Below are 19,356 nucleotides of genomic sequence, written 5' to 3' on the forward strand. Positions count from 1 at the left end.
GCAACTGAATACTGCAGCACTGGCATTCGCAGACTTATGATGATGCTCTGATTGGTTGCTCAGCTTTAATTGTAGGCAGAGGTGGCAGGAACATGCATGGAAATTAAGTCTTTGTTGCAGAGAGACGGGCTCCAACACTGGCTTGGAGAGTTGCAGCAGCAGAGTTCCAGCAGCAATCACCAGCAAGTGGCAGCCACCACCAGAAAGACGCCAGCTTTCCAAAGACACTGAAGCCAAGAAGCCAGTAGGATACCTGGCAGTGAGAAAATGGGCACAGAGAAACACTGGCTTCTCTTCCACCACTCATTCCTAGTAAACAGTCCAATAAAGAGTCCAATCACTCTGAGAGGAAGGTATTGGAGAGGAAGATGAGGTAGCTCCAAGCTGAAGCTCCAGAGCCAAACCACTGCCTTGGTGTCACCCCTTGGTACCTGCTGCCATATACTGGCTTGCACAGCAGCTTGCTCACTTCGTATGCATGGCTTTTACCATCTCCCTCTTCAGACTAAACAGCCACCATGGCATTTGGTGTTTACTACAGCTTCTGACAAACTGAATCCTGGCAAAACTGAGCACAATCCTCTGAAAAAGTAGAACTTTACCAAGTGAGAAAATTTTCTGCCCACCTCTGTGGCATCCTCCAGACTCTGCTGGAGGAATAGGAAGATCCACAGCATCACAGCTTGTCACAGCAGTGTGAGTGCAGGTAATGCCTAAAGGAATTCTATGAAGAGTATAATCAGTGCATGTATTTTGTAGAGGTGTACTGCAATAGACATATGCACCATATACAGTAGACAATGTGATGGGATTTCTTGGACAGATGTACTTACATAAAAAACAGCTCCTTCCACCACAGGGTGAAGGTTTCAGATCAACATCCCATCTCACCTCAGGCATGTGACTTTCTGTCAATCTTAAGCAGGGATTGTTATCCCCAATGCTTTGTTTCTAAAACAATTTTTCAAGAATACATAGTCATCACACTACCAAGGCCCACAGTTCATACAACCACAGAACTGCTGAGGCTGGAAGGGGTCTTGGGAGCCACCCAAGCAGCCTCCTCTAAGGTTACTTATTACCTCTTCAAGTTATATAATTTTCAGGTTTTTTTCTCTTTTAATTACTTAAAAATACTTTCATTCTAGGCAAGAGGAAATACTTTTTTTCCCCCTGATTTGTTGCGATGGTTTCAATAGATCTGACAAGTGTCAACCAGTCAGGAGGAAATTCCAGCAGCAGTTACATAAATCCCTGAAAACAGGCATGTTTAGAGAGGGAATTATGAAGCTGAGCCATGGCTGTGTCAGTACAGGTATTGGTAGACTTAAAAGAGACAGCACTACATTAGTAACCCCCATCTGAATGACCCCAGGTCAGTTCCAGTTGGATGAGTTGTACATTTAAATATCTTCACATCAAAGAAAAGGGAGAAATTATTACACCTACATCCTCCACTTTAATTTTTAAACCAATTCATCCATTGGGGTTGTCTCTAATCAAAATGCTACTTCCAAAAATGTCTGCACAAGATGTATTATGGCAGGCAGAGCAATCCCTTCCTCCTTCTGTGCTGTAACAGATCATCCAAGACAGGAGCCTGGGCTGTGCTGAAGGCAGATAAAATTACAGTCAGTTCCCAAAATAAATGTCAAGAGCAGGCTCCTCATCTCTCCATATCATGGGAACCAATCTATGATTGTTACACTTGTTAGACAGCTCTTTCCCCACCTTCCCAGGCCCAAGAAGGAGACCTTGCCTTCAGAACCCTTTCTTAGTCCTGTCCACAAACTTTTCCTGGTCCTGCAAACAAGCTGCTTTTGTCTCAAGAATTTAGCCCTTAGGGGAGGAGGGGGGGATCCACAACATGGTATCATTAGTTTACATAGAATTATAGGACAAAATTGGTGTATGACTGCTTCTTTTCTTCCAGACACACATGCTGAGGAGAAACTCAGCTCTACATGAGTAAGCAGATTTTACACCATCAGCATGTGAGCACAGTAGAGAATCCCACCTTCAGCAGATGGCAGAAAAGCCCCATGCACTGACCCACAATGGCAATAAACAGAGAAGCTCTGATCCATCATTTCTCACAGCTTGTGTTGCACTGTCCCCAGACCCCACAAGACCATTCCCCAGAGCACTGCAGCAGGGCTCCAGCCATGCCTCCCACACAGTCTGCAGCCTTTCCCTGGGAAAGGGGCACACTGAGACCAGAGGGGTTTGGCAGCACCCAGAAGCTCAGCATGCTGAGCACCTGCAGCGTGAAGCACCACAAAGGCAATTGAAACCTGGACCTTCCACTGTAGTCTCCTGACTTAGAATACCACACCCACAGTCGTCCAGGGGGCAAAAAAATAAGTATGGATATGGTTGGCCAGAGAGCAGAATTTGTGAGAGATGTTTCTGCTTTTCATGACCCCCAAGCCTTTCTCTAGCACCACTTGGTCTGAGGACAGAGCTGGGAGCATGTTCTGGACTCCTGGTTTCAAGGACACAGACCCTTCAGATGATGAAAACTCGACTTCAGCAGCAGTTTGTTGCCAGGGGAACTGCCCATTTCCTAATGTGTTGCAAAAAAGAAATCTCTCCCCCTCTTTTCAGTGTGTTTAGAGAGTGTCAATCCTGAGGCTAGCAGTCCCCAGGCTTCCTCTCCCAGCTCTCTCCAAAGTGCCAGTAACGAAGCAATCAGGACAGTTCAGCAATCAGTGCCTTGATATAATTCTTCCTCTTTGTCAGTCAGTAGGAAATAAATTACTCACTGGAGCCTGTTACAAAGATACCACCCAGGCACAAATAACATCCCTAAAAAGGGATGTGAAAGACAAAGACTAATCAAGGAGTCTGCAGCTGTTGGAGGAAGGTATTTTCTATGGGGAAGAAAATACCTCATTTTCTTGAGTATTTCCCGTGTGATTTCACCTTCATGCAAATTGTAAGCATAGAGACTGGAGCTCAAGAGATCTTTAGAGGTTCTGTGAATTTTCAACATCATTAAGCCTAAGATTAAATGAAATTGGAAGCAAAATACAAGCTTTCTGATATCCAATATATCTATTCTTACCTAACAGTTACCTGAGGTGAAGGAGAGGTATAAGTGGCAAGGAGAAGGGCCATGAAAAATTTCATCTTTTGATACAATCTAAATGGCAAAGCTGCAATGAAAATCAAAAGAAACAGCAGTCAGAAAAGCCCTTCTTGATAGGTATAGCTTAAAAAAGGATTCTTATGCTCCAAATATTTTTGTAAGTACTTGGCTGAAGAATGAACACATTGCAATACTACTTTTAACTTCACCACCTCTTAGGAGAGGATGAAGCCCCAGCTGATGCTGGACCTAGCCACTCAGTGTCCAGATCAGTGTTTGGGAAAAATACAGATTTTTTTGTTGTTGTGGTGATGTTTGAGGACAAACTTTACCAATTTTTTTCTTTAGAGATACCTATTTGACGTGTGCATATTATCATATTAATTCTGGTTTGGTCGTTTAAGAAATCTATTAGCAAACTGCTCTGTTCAAAGCAAGTTGCCTATTGCTGAGCATTTCAGTAATATGCATTGATTTCAAAAAGGTAATAAATGTATTTTTACTCCAACGTTTAGCTGCTTAACTCTGCAATTTATCTCATCACTCCTCTAAAAAAGCTGATGAGACTGACAGCTCATTTTTTTTCATCTTCTTCATGATGATAGAATTAGAATTCATCACCTTGAGAAGACACAGGGATATTCAAGTTGTGGGAACTGTATGTTTAAGGTTATAATTTTCCTTTGAAGCGCCATGTCCAAAGACTTCAAAAAGAATTTTCCTCTGCAGTAAGGAAGGGATGAAGGAAGACTGGGGAAAAAAATAGCTGTAACCTTGCAAGACATGTTGGTTGATCTCACAGTATAAAGAATACCTTGGAAGCTGTACCTGAATTTATTTTAGTGTTTACCAGAGCCAAACTCTGTTGCAAGCAAAGATTTAGTAACTGCATTTGCAAATGACTGCTGAGTCTTGCAATACAGACCATATTTCTTCATCACACTTTTATTGTCATACCTTTTTTCATGCCGTGTGTTAAAGGAAAACCAACTGAGATAATATAAATGTAGTTGATAAATCCTTATGCTCCCCGGGGTCTCTGCTCTTATTCCCATCACAGGACTAATGCACAAGCAGGACAGACCAAAACAAGCCTCTAATTAGCCAAGCTAATTAGTTCAAACATAGGAACCAAATCTTTTTGCTATTGTAGGAGAGAAAACAAGGTGGTTTCAGTTCCTTCTCTTGGTTTCCCCAGTTAAACTGAACTCTTCTCCAGATATTTATGCACCTGAGAGCCTGCCAACACTCACATGCCCTGGAAAGTTGACACAATCAAGGAACCAGGGGTTTCCATGGGTGTAAAAGAGTCAGCAAATATCCAAAGGGATGCACTCCTTCACAACTAAAACACTTATGCTTCTCTGTAGCTCACCTATTAGTTGTTTTAATTAATTTGGAAGTAGAAAACATAATTCTGATACTATTTTTGTCCAAAAAAGCTTTATTTTTTGCCTACACTTAAGGAAATTGGAATTTCTTAAAATTAGAAGGCTAGCTTTCATTCATTACTTAGTTTAAAAAAAGGCACAGAGCATCTGGATATTTTGGGAGTTGTCTTATCTCCAGTAATGTCTGTGTGATACAAACTTTTTTATACCAGCCCTTCCCCAAGACAGTGTTCACCTTCCAGTGAAAGACAGCAGGACAGAGTCTTGAGCAAGACTCAGTCACCTGAACACACACCAAAGGGACTCCCAGGAAGGGAAAAAGCTTGGAGGATGATTCATCAGTGAATGAAAATTAGGGTCTACTTGCCCAGCACAAATATGGAGTCAGCCAGATGAACAGGTAAGATCCATTGCAATTTATTTATTTGTTTTTGTTTTAATGGCTGTGATACAGAGGTGATGGATTTCATGTCCAAGAAAGACCACAAAAATGTTGAAGGGTCTAGAGTACAGATGTCATGAAGATGGAGCTGGGATTGTTTAGCTTGGAGCAAAGGTGGCTCAGAGAGACCTCAGGGAGGCTCCCTACCATAAAGGAGGTTGTGCCAGGGTGGGGGTTGGACTCTTCTCCCAGGCAACAGGACAAGAGGAAATCACATCAAGTTTTTAAACCACAGGAGGTGTAGGAGGTTTATGCTCAATACCAGGAAAACCTTCTTTCACAGAAATGGTTGTCAATCATTGGAACAGCCTGCCCAGGGGAAGTGGAGGAGTCCCCATTCCCTGGAGGTGCTTAAGAGGCTTGTAGATGTGGCACTTAGTCACATGGGTTAATGGTGAACTTGGCTTGTTGAGTTAATGGTAGCAGCCAATGATCTTAGAGGTTTTTTCCAACCTAAACTATTCTTTGTTCTATATCCAAAATTGCTACTGAAGGAGAGACTCTGAGTCGTACTGGGGCAGAACACCAGCAGGTGCAAATTCTGTCACATTCAGGAACAGGCAGCAAAGGTGGGCAGTGCCAGGGTATGAAAGAGTGGGGCCAGAGCCTGGGAGGGACAATGCACAGGTCCAGGTGTCCCACTGCCAAGGGAAGGCTGCACTGGGAGACTGAGGACAGGGCCAGACAGGGTGAGGGGCTGAACATGGACAGGAAGCATCAGACAGAAGATTGCTTGGTTGGTTGGAAATACTGATGATGCCTTCAGAAATGCCGGGGAAGGGAATTTCCTAGAGCAGCTGAGCTTGTCCCCGATGGTTTCATCCTTTTGTGCTCTCTGCTGTAGTTGGGTGAGGTCATTCCTCCTTCCTCTTCCTCTTTGCTTTTGTGGTGAAGTGACATCTTTGGCTCCAAAGGGGACAAGGGCAGAGCAGACTGGGATTATTTCCTTCCCAGGGCAGGCCAGGTCTCCGTCACTGAGTGTAACACTGGGGCCAGCTTAAGGCTTTTCAACACAGAGCTGATGAAGGACCCACAGCCTCCTGCGGACAAGAGGCTGCTGTGTTTCTGCTAAGCAGCTCAGGCCAGTACATACAAGAAGCCAGCCAAGTGTTTCTTCTTGTTCCTGGAGTTTCTTTCTAAATATTCATTTGGAAAATCCATATTCTCTAACAGATAAACTCCACATTCAATAAATATGCCTTTACAAGAAGGTCAGTGGCAGCCTGGCTAGCTGGGAGATGTGACTGTCAGTCCAAAAGAAAAGGGGCTGTTGATTCCAGGCCAGGTTTATCCTCAGCCTGACAAAACCTGCTCCTTGTGTCTAGCATAAACCCAGTATAATTTTGGCTCCCTTGGCAGGACCGGCACATCTTTTCTTCAAGCTGTGCTCCTACTACAGAGCAGCTACACAACCCCATGTTCATCTTTGCATTTTGGTGGTGCTTGCAAGGCAATTTGTGGTCATGGACTAGGTTGTTTCCAGAAGAAACTTAACCAGGTGCTGTGATTCAGGTGTGCAAAGAGAAAAATCCACTTTAAACTTTGCTGGGAATGCAAAAGCCCAAATGAGTGACTGGGGCCATTCACCTGAAGAATCAGACTAACCTCACTTTGGAGTAAAGGGGTAAATTACTTAGGTACAGGGGAGGTGCAGGGGCTCCAGCATGGGCATCTTTAGCCCTTGGATTCACTCCTGTCACACACAGCCCAAACTGGACATTCAGACAAGAGGGAGATGGACAGAAATCCCTTTTTCCACTTGTTTCTGCTTTAAGTTATAGCCTTGAGACCATAGGAGGGACTGTTTGGAGAACCTGGCGGAAGAATTCAGGACCAGTACATATTATGCAGATAAGCAGAAATTTCTGATATATATGTGACTGTTTACCAGCCACCTTTATTCATTACAAATTCAGCATAAAGTAAGAAAAAGGAGGAGAGATGAGGGAGAGAAAGCAGGGAAAAGTAGTGTTAAGGCACTTGCAACAAACACTAAAAACCACCATATAAAAATATAACAGTTGAAGCCAGAACAAGACCGTGTGCCTGACAGTACATCTGATATACCAGAAAGATATCTGCTAGAGAATTCATGATATGAGAGTTTAGGAGAAATAAGGACAAACTATTATTAGAAAATATGCAGAGTATGCAATGCCACTTATATCCAGAGATGTATTTTAATCAATCTTCCCCATATTGCACATTTATAAGGCTTTTAAAAAGCTTAGCAGCTGAGTGGTCTTTAGTAACCATGAATCAAGAGGTGTGTCAGTGGCACTGCAGGCACACAAACCAAACCTCCGCTGTTCAATGAGCAGAATCCCAACCAACCTGATGCACAATTTCACTCGTCTGGTGGAAGCCTCTAATCTGTCTTGTTCCCAGGTTATTTGGAGGCAACAGCTGATAACCACAGCTCTGCGTGCACAGATACAAACGTGGCTCTGAGCAATCTGCAGAAACGGATGAGCCGCTCTTCCTGCTGTGTGCGGCGCGGCTGACCCTCGACCGGCTGTGAAACCAGTGCCTGCAGCAGGATGTGGAGCTGGCCCAGAGGTCAGACAGATGCCAGCAGGCACCCACCATGGGCTGCAGCCCTTCCCCACACACACCCAGCTGCATCGTGCTTGCCAGGGCCAAGGGCTGTTCAGACGTGGGCAATCAGCAGGGCAAAAAGGTTGCTGAGCCCCAAAACACAGCAGGCAGCCTCGGGGAGTTGTTCTCAGTGTCACACAAGGGCTCTTTGCTGAAGAGAGGAAAGAGCCTCACAGGCTTAGGCAGTGTCCAGGAAGGACAAATGATTAACGGGGAGCCAAAGCTCATCTAAATCCAGCTGTATTTCAAATCTCCAAGCCACTGTGCTAAAATACAAAACACGCTGCAGCAAAGTGAGCCTAAAAAAGGAGACATTATATCTTTGCCTAAGACTGATGGTTTTCTTAGTTACTTCTTTCTCCCATTTTTGTGAGAATTCATGGATTTTTAAACACCATTTAAATAAAATTTCAAGCACTAGGAAACTGCATCATGGCACCTAACACAATGCAAGATTCTCTAGCCCATTGCTACACAAGATCCCTACAGCACTGTAGGAGAAAAACAGAGTGAGCAATAAAACACTATTGTGTGTGGCACTTAAATGAAAAGGTGTGCTCTTCAGAGAGCAGTGCTTAGAGAATAGACTTCTGTGACTATGCTGGTACTCAGACCTCATTAAATAAAAGCACGAGCAGGTTAATTAGTTAATGTCTTGTAAGCACGTTGAAGAAATATGATATTGGGTCTATCACTGTGAGCTGTCATTTATTTGAGGGGTAGTGGGGTATGTTCTGTATTTGACTGTGCCACTACCATCCCCTTTGGCTTCAGTTGTGGGATCTGAATAAAGATAGTAGATCATATCAGTACAGGCACTGGCCTTTAAAAATGCTGCTTTTAGCATTAGCCATCTCCTCATGGCTTTAAATTCTACCCCAAAGCAGAAAAGATCTTTTTCTTATACAAACAAGAGTTATATTACACCCACAGAAAGCAGCTCTCCCTTGCCTGCAGTTCACTCAAGCCACAGAGCAGTACCATCTACTCAGAGGTAAGCAAGCTCAGGCAACTCTGAGACACAAAACATGAGAAGCACTACAGAACAGAGGTATGGACAACAGGGGAGTTATCACACTGTGACAGATGCATGCCCAGACTACACTGGCTCCCAAGAGCTCTGCAGAAAAAATCAGAGCTAGACACATCTGTGCCAATGTCAAAAGGTAAGACAGATAAACAGCCTGAAATGCAGCTCGTGCAGTCCTGTAAGTGTGCTTGAGAGGATTGTGTTGAGGCAGGAAAATACTGTCTAGAAAGCTATCAATAAAAAAACCCTCCTTGGAAAATATCACCTCTAGCCCCCCTTAGTATTGGTACCCTCCTTTAAGTTGGCCTTCACGTGTCCCTTAGACTAAAAGCTGAGTGCAAAGTCCCCTAGTATACCTATAAAGCAAGACGTCTACAGTCCAGAACAAGTGAGGTATCCCTAAAAGAAGATGGGGTTTGGGTTTGCCCTCCAGAGAGATGATGTGAGGGGGGGAACAGACGCACACCACCTGCCAGAAAAACATTGTATCACCAGCAGTGGCCCCTGGCCACACACTTACACCTCTGAGCTGTGCTGACACCAGCAATTCAGCCACGAAGGACACCAGCTAAGCCATCCATTTAACACCTGCACACAGGCAACATTTGGAAAGCTCAGCTCCCCAATGTTCAGACAACGCATGGCAAGCATCTTTCTGTGCATGAAGCCAGTACAGACCTCAGTTCTCTGGAGATAACACAAACAATTATATATACATACAATTATATATGCATTATCTCATTATAATTAGAGAACATACCTTTATACGCTGCAATCTATGTCAACTGTTTACTGCTTAGAGCTTAACTGTATTTATAATTCATAATTAATATTAAATAAATTAGTGTATGTTGCTAATTTTGAATTTTATTCTTCAATAAGTCTAAGAAAAGACAACAAGACATCAAAGAAAGAACAACTTATCTCAAGGTAGACTAGTATTACTATAGAATAAAAGATGGTCTGTGTATGGAACTAAATATGAATATCCCAGAATTAATAACCTTGAAGTACGTGCCTGCATGTAAATACACCTTTCTGCCCATTCAACTGCACAATCACTCTGCAAAACCTCAGAGAAAGCAATTTAAAATTTTTTAACCAATGCAAAGAGTGAAACAAATCGGGTAGCTCCAAAAGGCCAAACTATGAAAAATAGATTTCATTACTGAAGCAAAAGGCAAGACCATTTGGGAAATTGGAAGCATGGATTATTACCCCCAAAGACTCAAAGTCTCTTTTACCACATTGACTTTTCCCATCCTTTATTCATCAGAGATGCCAAATTAGACAATCGTCATGTCAAATCACTCCTCAGCAATCCACAGCTGTGCAGTCAGGGGCCACACCAGCCCCACTTCCACCTTTCTTGAACAGGAGCAGTTATCCGATGTGAACAGCACTTGGGCACATTAGATCTTCTGCCCGCAGGAGCAGGGAAAGGTTTGCTTCTCCTTGAAACATGAGCTGCACAATTTCAGGCCCCAATACCTCCCTACCATCACACATAACTCCTCATAGGGTTTCATCCTAGGCTTCTTTATATTCTTGCACCTCTTCAAATTTTGCAGGAAGCCAAGGGGGATAGGAGCAAATAAAGGTAAAAGACAGATTAGATGGCACCAAGAGCACTCTTCTGTCAGATAAAAGTACATCCTCTCACAGCACCTTCTACATGTCCCTTTATCTTTACTCTGCCACTATGACATTTGGTATTGCTTGCTCCTTATTTCTGTTGGTTCCTGCTCCCCATCTATCATTCTTCTCCTCCTTGCAAAGGACTTGCAATTTCACCTCTTCGTTATCAGTCTCTCCTTGTCTTCCAGAGTAATTTTAAAAGGCTGTCCTGGGAGGCTGGGAAGAACTAAGAGTACCTCTGTGTGTGCAACACTTCTCCACCCTCAAGACAAGAAAGAGCCTATTGACTTTCTCTGCATTCAGAGGGTAAAGAGTGGAAGGGAGCACAGCCTTGGGGCCACGCAAGGTCCCAGTTCTGAGGGGAGTAGCAGTGATCAGGGACTGAAGCATCACTTTCTGCAACATCACTTCACAGCCCAGTGCCCTGGATGGTGCCAGCCTGGGAAATAAATATGAGCAGGATGCACATAAACCAGCCCATTTCTTTGCCAGTTCTATTTCAGAACCGGCCTTTCCCAGATAATTTTAGCTTGCTTTACCGGTTGATCCCTAGAGCAAGGGGAAATTCTGTTTTTGCTCTTAATGTTGTTATACAATATTGTGATGAGCTGAATACATACAGCCAGAGGGAAAATTGAGGCTTAGCAAGAACTACTTCTTGGCAACCAGTTTTTAAACAGATGTTCAGCTGTCGTAAGAGGCATTGTGGTGGTGGGCTGGGCCCTAGTACAATGTGCAGCCAAGGATGCAGTGACAATTGTACAGGATTAATTAAACTTCCTGAATGACCTCACTTCAAGGCTCTGCAAAGCTCAGATAAGAATCGCACAGCTTTGCCAGGAGCCTTAAAAGGGAAAGGAAAGGGAGGGAAAAGGACTTCCCGTAAACGTGGACTTCTTTCTCTGGGTTGTGGAGCAGCACCTGTGGGTCTGGCAGGGAGGGGGGCAGCGGGGCTGCTCTCACTCAGTTTGAGCCTAGAGAGATGAATGGGTCAGGTGTGCAAAGCAGACAACCACAGGCAGCTCTGGAGTGTCTCAGCAGTGTGCAGAGCAAGTTACCTCTCCAGATTCCTTGCAGCCCTCCTGCCCTCATCCCTTTTATTTGTTCCATTTACACAGCACTTTCCTTCAATTCCAGGATCCCAGGGCATGGAAAGACCCACCAACACAAAGCTAGGGGTACCTATCTTGCAAATAATTTCATTTTCTGACTTATTCCCTTGATCACCCACACCTCAAACGCACCAAAAGCTGGCACAGTCCCATTGATTTCCTACAGAAAAAGAGTGAAAGGAACCATTAAAAATTTGGCTCCTCCTTCCTATGTCAATCTTCCATCACTACTCCAGCAGGTTTTGGAACATGAAAACGTCCTGCATACACCTGCTAGCCACTTTCCTGGATGTACAACCAGTACCTTCTGCTGCACTACTGCTACAGCATCTGTCAGGCTGTGGTGCAGCACTCGCACTGAATTGCAAAGGAACTGGCAAATAATGGCATCCTTTGTCATGAATGAAACACAGGCACTATGGAACTAAACAGGGCCAGGACATGAACTTGGGCACAGCCCCAGTTGTCAGACTTCCAACAGGCTTCCTGGCCCAATTGTGTCTTCCAAGACAATGTCCAAGCTTATTTCAGGGAATACCACAATGTGGTAATTAAGATGACCAAGGCTACCTTTTTCTAGGAAAATGAGCTCACCCATCAGCAGTGCAGCACCCCCTTGGAATGACTAGGACACAGGCAATTCTCCATGCTCACCAGGGTGATCATGCAAAACTCAGAGATGCTCCCTCTTGCTGGTGTTGCTCAAGGGCCAGTTTACACACCTTCACACAGGAATGAGGGATTGTTCATCAGCACTGTATGGCTTCTAGCAGCATGGATATAACCAAAGGTATTTAAGTGCTTATCTTCCTTTGATTTCAGGCTAAGGAAATAGAGTCTGAATTTCACCACAATGCTGGGAGCAGGATTTCATGTCACAGTAAACATCATGCTCCCCTGGGATGGTCTTGCTCTCCACCAGCCCCACATCAGTTTTGGTGGCTCTCTTTTCCACAACACAGCTTGGGGAAAGTTGCCCTTACTCAAGGGCAACCAACCCTTACCAAGCAAGGGCACTGGGAGCCCGACTGCAGGAGCAGCGTGGCCTGCAGCCAAAGCTGGTGTGAAGGAGGAGGGATGCTCCTTTCCACAGCAGGCAAATGGATTGTCTTAGACACAAGAAGTGCAACTGGAGAAATGAGATTTGCAGTTCTCAGGGAATGACATGGCTGTTGTTCTCTGCACAAGTGATGCTTGCTGTGTCCTATGATGCCTGCAAAAAAACATGCTGCTATGGAGTTTAGCTTGCACACCTTTCCCATCAGCATCCTGGGATGTGCATCAAGTACCAAATTAAATTCTTAAGCTCTATTCACTCAACCTTACTGCTGACCTAAAAAGAGGGTTGGCTCACAGAACTTATGGAAATCTATTCAGAAAGTTACCTACAGAATGAGAAATATACTCGTACAAAAATTGTATCTCTCAGAGTAGGAAACTTCTTTGGCATTTCCTACCCACAATCCCGAACAGGAAATCCATGCATCAAGAAAAAAATCAGAAGAGTTGATAATCTCAAGGTTTTTAACATTACGCTTATATCTGATGTATTTATATGTTGATCTTACTGTGTTACATGCAATACATAAGGTTTTGAAAAACTTCTGGAAAAGGTAAAAGAGCAGACAAGTTAAAAAACTTGCTGAAGTCCCACAGCAAATCACTGATAAGAATCAAGAAAAAAACTCACGTGAAACAGCAAAACAGAGCAGAATCCACAGTGATTGGCAAGATGCCTATCAATTTCAAAGGGACCACAATTTAATCCCTGGAGTCTTGACTTCTAACCTGACCTCCTTGTGGCACAGCAGATTATCAGCTGAGAAACTGCTCTTTTTCAGGCTGATCAGCATGACGGTGCATGTGACATGCATCTTAATCAGCAACTTATGATAAATGCATTTTTAAGTGCTGTTTAACAAAATGAGTCTAGTAGATATTAAAACCATAAAAAATGTGATTTTCCCCCCACCCTAGATTTATCTGCTTTATGTGATCCAGGATCCAAGTCCCTGCTATTCATACACATCCCGGAATTCTAGAAAATTTACCATTTGCTTCATCCATAGTAAGTTTCCTTCCCAAATACAGAATCTAGCCAATGAAATTCAGAATAGTACATTCAAATAGGGTTAAACGCTTTCATTTAATCTTTGACATGGTTTTAATTACTGCACAGCTTGATCTCCTGGTGCCTTCTCTTCACAAGTAGGCTCCAAAAAGAGAAAAATCAAGGACAAGAAGAAAGGAAGAGCTGTAGATGTCACCATGCTCATTATGGTGACATCTGTAAAAGAAAGAAAATAGCTAAAACATTGTGCTGCTTCTGTGGCAAAATGCAACAAAGATGAGGGACATCCGTATCTGACAGCACACGTTTTGTAGGGAAGGCAGTGGGCAGCCTGGGTAACCAAACACCCCAAACCCTGTCATTTAGGAGCACCCCACAACATGGGAAGAAAACCCAGATGTTCTCTCCCTGACTGAGCCTGCCTGGAGCAAGGGACAAACACAGAACTGCCCCTGGCAGTAGCCAAGAGCCACTTGCTTCTGTGTGCCCTGCATCAGAACACGTGACCTGAGCTTCCAGCAGGAGACAAGGATGGCTGAGGATGCCAGCAAACATTAAGCTTGTACCAGAGGGCTTGATGAGCAGCACTCATTGTTTTCTCTGCACAGGGAGAAAACAGCATTATTACATCTTCTGCACGCTCTCCGAGTAACCACATCTGTGCCTCTGGCTGTTTAAAAGACACTGTTATTGGAAAAGTACACTGCAGAGTACACATTTTTACATTGTCTTCTATATTGGGGCTCAATTTCATTTTAACTCCTTTAAAAGCACACTCTCAAACACACTTAGTGACCTTGTGCAGATTCCCAGCTGAATTCTTTCTGCACAACACCCAGACTTTACCTGTAATAACATTGCAACCTGAAAAGTAACATTATGAAACAGAAATTATTAATATATAAACTATAAATCAGTTGTAAAAATGAATATGTTAACCTGCTTACAGTGGAATAATGGAGCATGATCTTTCCTGAAAGCTCAGTCCACCTCCTGATCAGACATGTCAGCAGCAGAGCCAATGCCACTATAAATTAATTGCCTGTAGACCCAAGGTTAAAAGGCTGATTTATGTCTAGCAGTAGAGCAATGGTCACAAAAGCCCTTTTCAGCCTGGAGATTCAGATGGAAACAGCCCCCAGGTTCAGAAATTGTTAATTCCAGCTTAGGTCTGTGATTAAAAATAAAAGGCATCCACAGTTTAAACAAATGTTGTTTGGCCCACAGGACTACAAGCATACAAACATGATCCCTGAGTACTTATTCTCACAAGCTCAACAAATGTTATTACCCAGTGATTATGCAATTGTTCAGTATGGTTTAAAAATTATTTTGATAACAAAATAACAATAAAATTTATCTAAATCCTACTTAAGGTTTTGATGTAAGTCAAGATCATTTGCACTCAAATTTTCTTAGATGAGATGAAAATCAGAAACCCTAAAAATGGCCAAGAATTCAGCACTCTCAGATTTAGCAGAAAAGGGGAAAGAGATCGGTGAGTTTCTTACACTGTTTTTAATCTCTCAAGCTTTGTTTCCTTCAATAAAAAAGGAAGATTAATTTGATTTGCACAGGAAAAAAAAAAAAAAAAAAAAAAAAACCAGCTTTGCTAGGAGGATTCCATCCTCAATTTGACAAAATAATTTTGATGCTATTTCAGAAATCCCTTATGTAAAATGAGTCCTTTTCTGACTTCCACCTTTAGGGTTTTCCATCAGCTTTCTGTCACGCCCTGATGTCTCTGCCACTACACCAGCACCCACCTTCACCCGGCTCAAGCCCTCCCTGTGCTGCAGAGCCCCAGTGCCAGCCCCATGAACAGGGGATTCCCAGCACCACCAGCAATCCCTATCTGCTGACTCAATGCTCCTCTAGGCTGGTGCTCCCCCAGGCAGCCCCAGAGACCTATGTGCTCACTCAGGAAAGCAGCTGCATGCCCTCATGATCAACACTGGCACCTGCTGAGCAGCAGCTTTTCCATGGTGCCCCATGGATTTAAGCTATCATTAAATGATATCGGGCCCATTCCAGTTAAGAAGTAACACATTCACAGCATCAGCAGGAGCCAAATGAATTATTTCCAAGTTTTCTGGTGACTGAAGTAACTAGCTTTCTATTATGCCAAAGCTACAGTTGTAGCCCAGAAAGCAATTACTTTAATATCAAAGCCCAACATCATATGTATAATCTTTAATGGAGAAAGCAAGTCGCTACAAATCGGTAGGATGCTGATGGAAGACAGACTCTGCAGGCAGGAGGGAATGTTGCTCCAAGCAGCTGTATCCCTGCCTCCCCCCAGTAAGCTGTATTAACTGCTCCAACACCTCTTCATGACAGATAATAACCCGCTAACAAGCACCTGGCTCAGCCTGAGTACCTGTTAAAAGTGTCACTGTCACTCGAGTGGGAGCTCTGCTTAATGCTCCTCTCCGATGAGGTGAAGTAGCTCAGCACAAACTGACAGCTCCCTCCTCGGCTGCAGCCTTCTTACCTCCTTTCTGTGTCCTACAGCAAGTTTGGGGGTTCTGCCACTCTCCCTAGAGGTGCTGGAAGGATACAGTCCCATTCCTGGGGGACTGAGAAGCCCTTTCCTATTTGCCAATGGAAAGGGCATCAAAGATTTTAACCTGACTAAAATTGGACTAAAATTCTCAAATGCTTTCAATATGTCAGTCAAAGACACGAGAAGAATAGCAGGATGCTTCAGAAACACTTCTCAAGAAGAAGCAGAAAGAGCACTCAGCTGCACCTTTCCCAGGGTCATCTTTCCCTGGAAGAGCAGGTCCTGCCCTGAGGGCTTTGGTTGGCAGCAGTGCCCAGCTCAGGAACCATGAGAGCTGTGGACCTTTGAAAGGCTGCAATAAACAGTACCGGGTGGGCAAAAGAAGGTAGGAACCAACTGGATTTTTAATCTATAGATATTAGTTCTGCCAGCTAACATAAATTGAAAGAAACAAAACAGCAGTCGGAGGGAAACACCTGCAGCCCTTTGAGAGCCCCTCGGCTTTGAACTCTTAACTTCTTTGTTTTGCAGGTTTAAATAAAGCAATTAGTAATGTGCTGACAATTTTTTTTAACGTGCTTCTCAAGCAAATGTTACCCATGAGCCTGTGATAAGGTGACAGCACAGAAAAGGCAAATAAAAGATGACTCTAAAATTGTTATCACATTTAAGAGATAAAAAGCATTTTCTCTGCCACAGGGATGGAGGAAAATAAAGTATTTGAATCAAGTTAGCCTGCTGGGTACCTAAGAAAGATAAGTGCATGCAGAGTGTATTGACCACATACTGCCCTTGCAGGGGGTTGATAGGGAACATATGTGAAGACTTGATGGTGCTGGAAGGATCTGAAGACCCTACCAGCAAGGTTGCTTTTGGCTGCACAGTTTGAACCTGGTTCAGTACCTCTACTCCTGTGATCTCCACCACCACACTTGTGCAACAAGTGCTAGGTTTCCCTCATGAAAGCAAAAGTTAGGCATAATCTGCCTCCTGGAAACGTTCCTCTCAGCATCCTTCTTTCCCTTGCGTCTTCCCCGAACCCCGCTGTTCTTTTCTCTGTGTTGTTTAATCCCCCAGACAATTCTGCATGTGCTTAAGAAATGTCTGGGAATAGGAAACTTTCTCTGGCAGGAAAAGGAAGGGAAAAACAGAAGTTATAGCTCACTTTAAAATGTTGAGTTGGCTATTTTTTATGTCTGGGTGGTAAGTCCACTGAGACAGCATCAAACTGCATATTTCTTAAGCAGTAGCTAGCACCAAAGCCTTGGCTGCATTCCCCTTAGACCTGGGAGCTTTGTGGAACACAAGACTTCTCCCACAGGACTTTACTTCCCAGGAAGGTTTATTTCCCCACAGCTGAGATCTGAGACCACATGCCTGGAGGCACAAAAGGGAGCCTTTCCCTTCATCTTAACCCTTCGTACCACACAAGCCACTAACCTACCAATGTCCCTGACCTGCTGTGTTTGCCCCAGCTGCACATTGCACTTTCCAGGACAGTAGGAAGGCCCTGGGAACATTTCAAGAACGATTCAAGGGCAATGTGCTGTGTGTTTACAGATTTGAACATCCTCACTATCTCACATAAAGCAAAAGCTAAAACAGGCCCCAGTTGCAGCAAATGCTCTATCTTGTCATATCACCAACTCCACAGGGCCCACGCAGTCCAGATCAGACCCATCCACTGACACCTCCCCACCTTGGATTCCTAGCATGAACAAAAGTCACTCAACCTTCTGCCTGCATTGAATCCATTGGTTTATTTTAAAGCTGTCTTTTGCAAATGCAAAACCTCAAGCTACTCTGTTGAGGATTTAAAGAGGGCAAATAGGGCACAGCTATAATGGGAATGACAGTTCTTAGCAGAAAGGACTTTTTAAATCCACAGATTGGTGTCCTTTTTATAACTTCTATTTTTGAAAAGCATGCAAGCATTGATGACAAAGCCAACACCACATACAATCACAAACTAAAACTGGTCCAAATCCACAAAAAAAAAAGGATGCAGAGAAATGCAAAGTTACATTCCTGCATGGCTGTTTTTCCTCCCCAGCGTGAAGGAGCCACCACTGCCTCTGCCACCTCAACCTGCCAGTGAGAGACAAAGAGTGAATGGCTTGTGCCTTCTCTGGACCGTCAGATCTAGGGAAGATTCGTGTGGCCTCGAGTAAAAGTGGCAGACACTTCTCTGCCCATGCCTCCACCATTTGCTAGACACTGCATTTCATGTTCCAGTCTTTGGGTTTATGCCTTCTGACCTGGCAAACTTAACCCCAATGCCCTGGAAAGTTTGTGTTGCATCATGCCTGCAGGCCCTGGGCCAGGGAAAATTCATGGGGGGAAGCAGAAGATTTTCCAGAGGAAAACCCCTATAAGCAGCTTTTTGGGAAGAAAGCCAGACTCAGATTTACATTTGTGGTCCTAAGTCAAAAATCAAGGGAAACTCCAAGTGCTGTAAGAGCAGCATTTGCAGGGTGAGCATACTACACCTCATGCTGTACATGGGAAAAGGCTTAACTGCATGAAAACTTGTCTTCTTTTTTCCCCTGGCAAAACTCTATTGCCTACAATTAGAAAACTGACTTCTCCTACAGCTCTAGACCATATGGCTGTGTTAGTGTTACGGGGATGAAGGACTTCCAGCCATGGAATCCAGCACTGCAGGCAGCCCTGGGAGAAGAGTTTTCCCCAGGAGAGGAGAGATTTTTCTATTCAGCCTCAGAGCTGTGAACAAGATGGGCCGGCTATGCCACAGATTATTGATTTAGAGTGGGCCAAGGTTCCTGGGAAGCTGAGAAAACTCCTCTCTCTGTATACAAGAGCAGCCTGACACCAGAAACGCAAAAAGAACTTAGCCTGCTTAGAGAAGATAGCATTTGTCTCTCACTTCTTTGATGCCACTATTCCCAAATTTTAGGTAACCACAAAAATCCGCGTTTTTTTGCAAAGCCTCTTTTCTTGCATTGAAATGAATTCTCACCAACACACCTTGAAATCTCCTAGATATATAAACTTCCGGCAAGAAGAAAAATCAACCACACAGCCTGAATACAGTCCAGTCAGCATTAAGGAAAAAAATTGCTAATTAGGTGAAAGAGAAGTACCTCAGCCTGGCAGTGCAGAGAGCCACAACTAATGAAGCACCAATGTTGCATCTCGGGTGATCAATCTCTGTAACTTTTCAAACTCTTTGTTCTACATTTAAATATTTTAATATTAATTTATTCTAATGCCATCTCAAGTGAATAATGAGTTATATCAGAATTGTGGTTTATTAAAAAAAAAAACCTCCAACAAAAAAAAAATATCAGATTCTTGTAGATCAGTCTGTCCTGGTTATTAAAACCCAGAACACCTATTTTAAGCAGGAAATCTGCCTATAATGGACTCCCAAGAGGGTATTCAGCCAGCTACAAGAATTTTATGTTTACCTTGAAAGCAACCATCAGTATAGGCTTAATGAAGTCTAAAAACATC

General features: G+C 43.6%; 1 long non-coding RNA gene across 1 annotated transcript in view; it reads left to right on the plus strand.

Moving 5' to 3' along the window:
- Window positions 1–9,392, plus strand: part of LOC135296156 (uncharacterized) — a 28,618-nt gene extending 19,226 nt beyond the window's left edge. Inside the window, exons 2-4 of the long non-coding RNA XR_010358216.1 lie at window positions 121–706; window positions 4,695–4,882; window positions 7,313–9,392. This is a non-coding gene — a long non-coding RNA (uncharacterized LOC135296156). The remainder of the gene's footprint in view (window positions 1–120; window positions 707–4,694; window positions 4,883–7,312) is intronic.
- The last annotated feature ends 9,964 nt before the right edge of the window (window positions 9,393–19,356 follow it).

The sequence above is a fragment of the Passer domesticus genome, chromosome 1, assembly GCF_036417665.1.
Source record: "Passer domesticus isolate bPasDom1 chromosome 1, bPasDom1.hap1, whole genome shotgun sequence".
In the NCBI taxonomy this organism is placed as follows: domain Eukaryota; kingdom Metazoa; phylum Chordata; class Aves; order Passeriformes; family Passeridae; genus Passer; species Passer domesticus.